The sequence below is a fragment of the Anomalospiza imberbis genome, chromosome W (genome assembly GCF_031753505.1).
Source record: "Anomalospiza imberbis isolate Cuckoo-Finch-1a 21T00152 chromosome W, ASM3175350v1, whole genome shotgun sequence".
NCBI classification, from domain to species: Eukaryota; Metazoa; Chordata; class Aves; order Passeriformes; family Viduidae; genus Anomalospiza; species Anomalospiza imberbis.
Window position 1 is genome coordinate 6,006,250 of NC_089720.1, and position 9,491 is coordinate 6,015,740.

Consider the following 9,491-nt stretch of genomic DNA (forward strand, 5'->3'; position numbering starts at 1 on the left):
CTTCCCATTGTGGAGTTAAAGATTGTTCTTTCCATGTTTTTACTAACACCCATTCTCCTGGGTGAATATTAGGGATTTTAAAGTCTAAAGGTGTGGTTTGGGGGATTATTCCTTTTAACCTCCAATTTTCAAGAGTTTTTGCAATGGTGTTCACATATTTTTTAACATTTTCTTCCCCTACCTCATGGGTAGCATTTTCATGTTGGGTGGTCAGAAAAGGTAATCCAAACATCATTTCATAAGGTGACACTCCCAGGTCTGACCTGGGTTGTGTTCGAATCCTCAGTAAGGCTAAAGGTAGGCATTGTACCCATGACATTCGGGTTTCAACTATTAATTTAGTTAAAGTTCTTTTTAGAGTTTGGTTCATTCTCTCTACTCGGCCAGAACTCTGTGGATGCCATGGGGTGTGTAATTCCCATTTTATCCCCAAGGTCTGAATTAATTGTTGTAACACTTTTGATGTAAAATGTGTTCCTCTGTCCGAGTCTATCCTATTAACCATTCCATATCTTGGAATAATCTGTTCCAAAAGGGTTTTACTTACCACATTGGCTGTGGCCTTGGCAGTGGGAACCGCTTCCACCCAATGAGTTAGATGGTCTGTTATTACTAATAAATACTTCCATCTTTGAACTTGAAGAAGTTCACTAAAATCTACTTGGATACTTTGAAATGGTCTAAGAGCTAATTTCCAGCCTTCCAATGTGGTTTTCCTCATTACCTTTTTATTTATCCTTTGGCAAGTTATACATTTTTCAGTTACTTTCTTTGCTATCCCAAAAATCCCAATACACCCATAGTTCCTTAGAAAATGATCACACAAAGCCTGAGTACCCCAGTGAGTTTTCTGATGCATATCTTCTAATATTCTTCTAGTAAGCATTTTATTAAGTGATTGTCTTCCATCAGGAAGTTTCTATTTCCCTGATTCATCTTGTTCAGCTCCTATCTCCTTTAATTCTTTTTCTTCTGCTTCACTAAATTTTGGAATTTCCAGTTTCTCCTCATTTGGAGTTAATATTAGCATAACTCTTTCGGCTCTGTTTTCTGCTGCATCCTTAGCTTCCCAAATTTTTCCAAAGGTATGTACTACTCTAAAGGCATACCTTGAATCAGTATACAGTTCCCTTTTTGTGTACTAAATATTCCAGTGCCCTTTTTAGAGCATATAATTCACAGGTTTGAGCTGACCAGTTTGAAGGTAATTTCCCTTTTTCAATAGTCTGCATGTTTTCCCCATCAACTACTGCATACCCTGACATTCTTTTTCCTTGTAGACACCTGGAGGAACCATCCACAAAAATTATCTCCCCTTCTGAAAGGACTTGTTCTTCAAGGTCTTCTCGAACTTTTGTTTGGTACTGGATAATTTCTAGACAATCATGTATTAGATTATCTGTTGGTACACTATAACCTTTTGGAATATTTAACAAACAGGTTCTTTCTGCTCCGGTATCTACCACAAATTCCAATTCTTCTTCTTGGGGACCTACTTTTAAAGTTATCACAGGCTCTAGATGGTATCTGTCCCCTAGAAAATAGAGCCTTTGACACCCCTATTCTTCCTCTGTGCTCATCTCTTTGAAGATTTTCAAATCTTTTGCCCGCTTAGGACAGTCCCTTCTATAATGTCCTTCACCCTGACAGTAAAAACAGACATTCCTGGAATGCTCCTGAGGTTTGGTTTGTATTGGGGTTTTATTCTTTTCTGTTCCCCTGTCTCTACGACCTTCATATTTAGGAGTAATTGTTTTCTCTCATGGTGACTGCCATAATTTTTGCCTTCAGTTTAGCTTTTTCTTCATCTCTCCGGACATCATGCCAATCCTCAATTTTTTCTAATTTCTTTCTAATATCTGGCCAAGCGTTTGTAACAAAGTTAATCCTTAACAAAGCTTTTCCCACATCAGTTTCAGGATCTATTCCGGAATATTGTTTTATATTTCTCCTAAGTCTGTCTAACCATTCAGTTGGAGTCTCTTCTTTCCCCTGCTGTGCCTCAAAAGCCTTTTTAGCATTTTGCCCTCGAGGTGCCGCCCCTTTTATTCCCTTGATTGTTGTATTGCAATAGTCATTCATAAGTTTTCTCCCCTGCTCACTATTTTGACCCCACCCCGGAGGTTCAGTTGGCATTATTTCTTCTCCAGAGGGCCCCTGTGGATGTTCCTTATTCCAGGCTTTTATGCCTGCAACTCTGATCATCTCCCTTTCTTCCCTAGAAAATAGTATCTTTATTATAGACTGCATCTCTTCCCAAGTGTAAATGTTTGGACCTAAAAATTGGTCCAGTTGTTCAGCTGTGCCAATGGGATCTTCTAAAATCCCTTTGATTTCCTTTTTAAAATTTCTGACTTCAGAAGAAGTCAGGGGAGCATTCACAAATCCAGTCCAACCCCCTCCCATCGGGACCTCTCTCTGTGGAAATCGACCAATTTCTTTCTCCCCGTATTTTTCTGTAGCCTTATTTTCGTGTGGTGAGGAAAAATCAGGAGAAAGCTGCCTCTTAACTGCACCTCTAGTATTTTTATAAGGAGCATCTTCCAGGGACAGGGAGTTCCTTGGAGCCGGAGCTGCGGTTTCCAAGGGAACGGAGCTCCGGGCAGGAAAGGCGGTGTGAGGAGGACATACCATAGAGGCCAGGTCCTCCAGAGGCGGAGCACGGGCGGGGTTTGCTGCCGGAGCTGCTGAAGGGGGCAGCATGTCCGGGGGATACCGGATGGGAGTGCGGTCAGCCTCCACGTGGCTCACGGCGGCTGAGCCGGCCGCTCCCAGCAGAGGCAGGGCAGCGGCGGCAGCGCCCAGTGTAGCCGGAACGGGCAAAACCGCGGGGGATGGGGCCGAGAAAACTGCTGCGGGAGAAGCGGCCAGAGACGGGACAGCCGGGACTAACGGGAGCCCGCCGGGCGCGGCCAGCGAACCAGCCGCGGACAAACCGGGCAGGATGGGGGAGGGGGCCGGTCGGGCAGCCGCGAGCAGCGAGGCGGGGGCCGGTACCGACGCGGCAGGCGGCGAAACAGGGACCAGGGGGGTTGCTGCGGGCAGCGGGGCGGGAGCCTGCAGAGCCGCCGCCGCGGGCACGGGAACCGGGACAGGAACACGCGGCGAGCCAGAACCCGGGGTGGGCGCAGGCACCGGGACAGGCACCGGCACCGGGGCCGGCGGAGCTGAGGGGAGCAGCTCGCTGGGACCCGAAACCGGTGCTGGGGCCGCAGGCGGTGCAGGCGCGAATGGGAAGAGAGGAGGTAACATTTCTAAAGGATCCCATTCTTTTTCTTTTCCTCGTTTTTCCTCTTGCTCCCCTCCCTTGTCTTTCCCTTTTTTTCCTTTCTTGTTTTGTTTCGGGGATTTCTGATACCTTAAAGATTTTTACTTTCCTAAAATCCCCTGTCCAACACGTGGCATATTCTCTTTCTTCTGAATTAAACGATTCCTTTGAGTTTACAAATACATTTAAAGCCTGACAAATCCATTTCTCAAAAGAACCATATCTAGGCCAATAAACGTGGTCAGATCTTGTTTCCTTTGTTGGCCATTCAAGCATACAAAATTGTATCATCTTGACTTTGTCTTTTTTTTTTTTTTTACATGGGTTTTTTTCCCAGTTGGCTATCATAACTCCCAGAGGACTATCTTGGGGTATTTCTGTGGATAATTTCTTACTACTTTTTTTTTTTTTTCCTGTATTCTCCTTACTGGATTTCTGTCCCATTTTTCAAGATCTTATCTATTCACCCCCTTCCTCTGTTTTTCACTTTCCTCTCACTACCTAAATACCAGTTTTCTTTCAACTATATTAAAAAAACCTCCTTTTTCTCACACTCCTTTTCAATACAATACACTTTCCTCCGAGGAACTATAATAAAGCCTAAAATAAACAATCTACATTACATATACTTTCATTCGTCCACATTCACTCAACTTTATTTTTCACCTACTCTCACACACAACAAAACAATCACAACAACAAGGTACCTTCTAATTTTAACACCTATTACACGTTTAGGTGTCCCTGGCCAGCCCCGGTGTCCTTGGATACCCCTCAATCCGGCTGTGTTGTTCCCAACCCCAGCTTCTCTCGGGTGTACCCTCACTCTGGCAAAATTTTACTCAGTCCTGGGTGCTCTTGAATATTAATATCTCAACCCAGCACCAACCCTGGGTGCTCTTGAAGATTAATATCTCAACCCAGCAACAACCCTGGGTGCTCTTGAAGATTAATATCTCAACCCAGCAGACTTTTATTCAACCCTGGGTGCTCTTGAATATTAATCCCTCAACCCAGCCCATTCAATTCAACCTAGCAAAAAAATTTTAAAGGCCCCCCCTTTTTACCTTCTTATTTTCCCCAATGGATTATACCAGGAACACCCTTGGCTTCTTCTCTCCAAGGGGTCCCACTCCTTCCCCGAGACCCAATCTAAATTTTCCCCGGGGGGATTCTCTCGCTCTTTTATCATTCGCTTCGTCTCTGTACTGGCTGCATTTCTCGCGAAAAAGACGGAAACGCAGCATAAGAAACTCCTCAATCGCTTAGCAGGTCTGGGGTAACCAGCCCGCCTCTCATTCACACACATTCATCCCCCCTTATCCACCCCATCCCAACAAATACTTACCTATCCCTTGTCCTTGGGTCTTTGTTCTTCGTGTACACTTTGGTCTTAGGGGCTAATTACCGCGGTTTTAGGGAATTCTTTCCCTTTTTTTGCTTTATTGTCTCTTTTGTCCCTGGATCTTTACCTGTGGTCTGTGGTCACACCAGGGGAACAGAGCGAGGCTGCCTAATCAGGGCAGGACGCGTCTTCTCACTCTAATTCTCCTACAGCACCCACAGCGAGGTATTAATAACCATCCTCTGCTACCATTTGTAATAAACGCCAATCACTTGTTTTAAAAATTTATAAAGGTTTAATAAAAATAAAATGGAAAAAAAATTAATACAAGTATTGTAATAAAGATTAAACAATTAGAGTTAGGACAATTAAAGAGACAATAACAGCAAAAAGTTACAGCCCGGGCTGGGTACCCCTCTCTGGACAAAAGTGAGCCAGGAGAAGGACCCCGATAAAAGAGAATTCCCTCCTTAAGAGGGGTAACCTGTTGTATACACAAACCACTTCATGAATATGCATATTTTTTATTTAAAACAAGAAATTTGTCCGGTACTTGTTGAGGAATTCCTGTTAATCCCAGGCGCCTTGAAGTCTAAGTCGAGTTTGGAGAAGTTCGGGTTTTTTTGTTGATAAGGAAAGCCATAAATTCCTCTCCTCTGGAAGATTTAGGGGTTTCTGTAATTGTTATCTCTGTGTGAAGAATTTCTTGATTATCTTCTCCTTCTCTTGAGCAAAAAGAATACCACACACACATATTTTCTATTTTAACTACTAAAGCTTAATTTCAATTACAAAACTACATTTACTATATTATTAAAATGTTACTACAGCATAACTTTCCAACCTAGCATAATACATATAGTAAATATCTGCGTAGAGCCATATAATATGCATTTTTCACATGAGGTTTCTATTTGGGCCTCCAGCATAAGACTCTATTAATGCAGTGAGAACTCTTCTCCATTTGACTTCCCATAGCATGCATTGTGAATCTGTTAAAATTGTGGTGGCAATGTATCTGCAGTCACAAGGAACCAGAGCCTAATTACAGAAGGTGCCTTTTAATAATTGCTTAAAGTAAGGAGACCCTAAACCACTCTCTTTTATTGCCTGTCTCAAGCCTTTAATTATGTTGTGTGCTGTGAGAACCCAGGACATCCCTCTGGCTGCCCTGGCTGTCTCGAGACCCTGGCAGGGGGCTCGGAGACCTTGGCATGAAGTCAAAAATACCTGTGGCTTCAATTTCAGCCCATGGAAAAAACTGCCAACTTTGTATGAGGAATTACAAGCCACAAGGGTTTGAGTAGTGTGGTAGTTGAATTAACACAGGATGAAAAAGTAGAATTTTGGGGCTTTTTAAAATGGGGTTCGAGGGGACAAGATGGAGGGATTTGGGTGTGTCCTGACCTTCTTCTTCTCGCCTTCCATGTCTTGCTGTGATGGTGACACTTTTCTATTGGTTTAAGGTAGAGACACACTGTCCAACATAAATGATAGATATTGGCACATTATTGTAAACATAGTACATGGAGTTTTTAGTATAAAATGTAAAAACCTGTTCGTCGGCCGTGGTGGAAGCCCGCGCGGTGGACACCATGGCAGCGGACACCGGCCAGCCGCCCGAGGCATGCGCGGCAGCCGCGGGGTGAGAGCCGGGGCAGCGGAATCCGATGAGCTGAGCTGATGACGTCAAACCCGGAACCCGGAGCGGGAACGGTGGCGGAGGGGGCCCCGGAGAGGACCCTTGGGGAAGCGGGGACACTCGCGCCGTGTGTAGGCGTTGCCATGGAGCCCGGAGGGACGAGCCCCGGGGGGGGATTGGAGCAGGGTGGACCCAGGACGGGATCGGGGCAGCACGGGTGCCGGCCGGGGGGAGGAAGAGGGTGTTCCCGAGAGCACAGCCACGCCAGAGCCAGAGCAGGCGGGGCGTGGCCACGATAGGGGCGTTCCTTCCCACATCCCCGTGGCATCATAGGCAGAGACGGGGCGTGATCAGGGCGGAGACATTCCTTAAAACACCACCCTGTCACGGGTGCCTTGGTGGGCAACAGCGCCAACTGGTGGCAAGACTGCAACATTACAGCAGCCATTTACCATGCGGAGCCCAGCCGAGCGGGCAACAGCGCCACTCAGTGGCGGGATTACAACATTACAACAAACATTACAACAGTATTTTCCGATTTCTTACAAAAGAAAGACTACTCCAGGAAAAACGTATCCTGTGCAGCAACTAGAACAACCGTTAGCTCCTGAACATCATGGGGCTCAGGACATTCCTACTGAAGTGCAGCAACAGGATGACATGCTACGTATTACTGCTTCAGAGGGTGTCCCAGCTTGGATGGTTTCAACGCCAGGAGCTGCTGGTTCATATAGGCAGGGACAATCGATTCTGTTACCAGGGGATGTTGTGAGACAATTTCTTTTGCAGTATATTGATACAGCCTTGAAATCTCGTCCGGATTTGGTGACTTAATTTACGCAGACTTTTCATTCAATGCAAAGCAGCAGTGCTTTTTCTTCAGCTGCAAATGTTCCTCATCCAGGACCAAGGGAAACACCAGGACTGTCAACATTCTTTGGAAATGCGGTGCCTGCAGCTCAGCAAAGTGTGGAAATACCACTGATGCCAGCGAATCCCAAGATGGGACAAGCTGCTGCATGGCAGCAAGCGCAACAATTGACTCCATTTTACAAGCAGATACCCATGGAATTACAAATACCTAAAACACTGACACTTATAATGACAGATTGGACAGAAATCAGGAAAAAGGCGTTGAAAGAAAAAGATTTCCACATGACTGGTACAAGGCACATTGCCATGCCTGTGAATTATGATGCACAGGGACAAAATCCAAGATGGGAACGACTGGAGCATGATGCTGTCAAAGACCTGATCAAAGCGATAAGAGATAATGGCCTCGGATCTTCATATTTCAAACAACTTTTAAAAAGCACTTTTAATATATATGATATGGCACCATATGATATCAGGTCCATTGTGTCGATGATTCTCACCGACACACAAGCTCTTGTGTGGGACTCGAGATGGAGAAGAGCTCTTGGTGAGCTGAGAGCCAGATACCAAGGCGGACCAAACGCAGCTATCACCGTGGTGCAGATGGCAGGTGATCCTCCAGATCATAATCCAGCTCAACAAGCAGCGTGACTTCCACGAGAGGTGCTGAATGACATCAAAGAGGCTGCAAAAAAAGCAATCATGCAAATTGCACCAGCAGGAATTCAAGAAACCATTTATACAGATATCAAGCAAGGTCCTTCTGAACCTTTTTCTTCATTCACTGACAGCCTCACACAAGCAGTGGACAGACAAGTTACTGAGGAGGCAGTGAAACCACACTTACTCCGAAGCCTTGTGTTTGCAAACGCCAACCCAGAATGCAGACGAGTCCTCAATGCAATGCCAGGCCAACCCTCTCTGGCGGAGATAGTGGAAGCGTGCAGCAAGGTGGGAGCATCTCAACACGTTCCGTCCATCATTGGAGAACAGATGGAGAAAATCATCCAGGCACAAAATGAGAACTTCAAAGAGGTTCTCTCAATGCTTCAAAAGAAAAGCAAATCAGAGGGACAGTGCTACACATGTTGGGCCCATGGACATTTTAAGAAAAATTGTTCAAAACTCGCAAAGACTGGGCAGTCGACAAACGTTTGTCCAAGATGCAGAAGGGGGAAACATCTCACAAGTGAATGCCATTGTCTAACAGATGTGGATGGAAAACCTCTATCTATCCCAGGAAACTCAAAAAAGAGAGCGAATCGCCAGCATGCGACGACACAAGTGATGGCAATGACTCGGGATCAAATCCCACAAACAGGACAAATATCAGAGAATGTCAAGCAGACTCCCTCAGCAGGACAATCTGCAGGATCCCCAGTGATCCAGAGTTGTTGCCACCAGGAGCACAGTGCGTCCTGGCAGCTTCCAAAATGACATGTTTCATGGATGAAAATCATGCAGTGATACACACAGGTATCACTGGAAGAGCATCAAAAAGACAAGGCTTTTTAATTATAGGTAAAGATAGAAGCAGCATTCTTAGACTCATCATTTATCCTTCGATCATCTCGGCAAACCGCAACAAAGAGTTGACAGTTTTAGCTAAACCTCTTCGAACACCATTGATTGTTCCAGAAAATACCCCATTAGCCAAGGTTATTGCTTTGCCACCTTATGCAGCGGAACAAGTCATGCCAGTGTTTGATCAACGGGATTTTCCTTCTGGCAACCATGTGGAAGTTCACGCTTCCTGGGTGAAACACATAGGTCGGGATCGACCCATCGTCACCTGTCAATTGGCCTCTGGCGAAAAGTCAATCACCATCCAAGAGACGCTTGACACAGGGGTTGATGTCACAGTCATATCATACATCTTTTGGCCCCAGGAATGGGATTTAGTCGCACCCTTGGGTTCTCTTTCAGGCATAGGGGGAAGCTATGTATGTCTGCAAAGCGCAAATGTAATTGTCTCCTCAGGACCAGGAGGGAAAACAGCAATCATTCATCCTTTCCTTGTGCAAAAGCCCATCACAGTTGAGGGAAGAGACCTTTTGGCACAATGGGGCGTGAAATTGGAAGTGGATTTTTAGTGGGGGTCACTGCGGCGCTCACCACTCTGAAACTAACCTGGAAGACAGACAATCCTGTCTGGGTGGATCAGTGGCCCCTTGAACAAAAGAAATTGAGTGCTCTGAAAAACTTGGTCAAAGAACAACTGGAAAAAGGACACATCAAGCCAATGAACAGCCCCTGGAATTCTCCAGTGTTCGTCATTTGCAAGAAACTTTCAGGTTAATGGAGGTTGCTTCATGACCTCAGGAAAATCAATGAAGTCCTTGAAGACATGGGACCACTTC

At 45.4% G+C, this 9,491-nt stretch overlaps 1 long non-coding RNA gene across 2 annotated transcripts; it reads right to left on the reverse strand.

Annotated features, from left to right (window-relative positions):
- Positions 1 to 3,655: 3,655 nt before the first annotated feature.
- On the reverse strand, positions 3,656 to 8,613 carry LOC137464300 (uncharacterized). Of its 2 annotated transcripts, XR_010994166.1 has the most exons (3): positions 6,169 to 8,613; positions 6,021 to 6,090; positions 3,656 to 5,303 (listed from the first exon to the last, which is right to left on the reverse strand). It is a non-coding gene; the product is annotated as an uncharacterized lncRNA (long non-coding RNA). The 2 variants fall into 2 exon arrangements; XR_010994165.1 differs by lacking the exon at positions 6,021 to 6,090.
- Between the last annotated feature and the right edge of the window lie 878 nt (positions 8,614 to 9,491).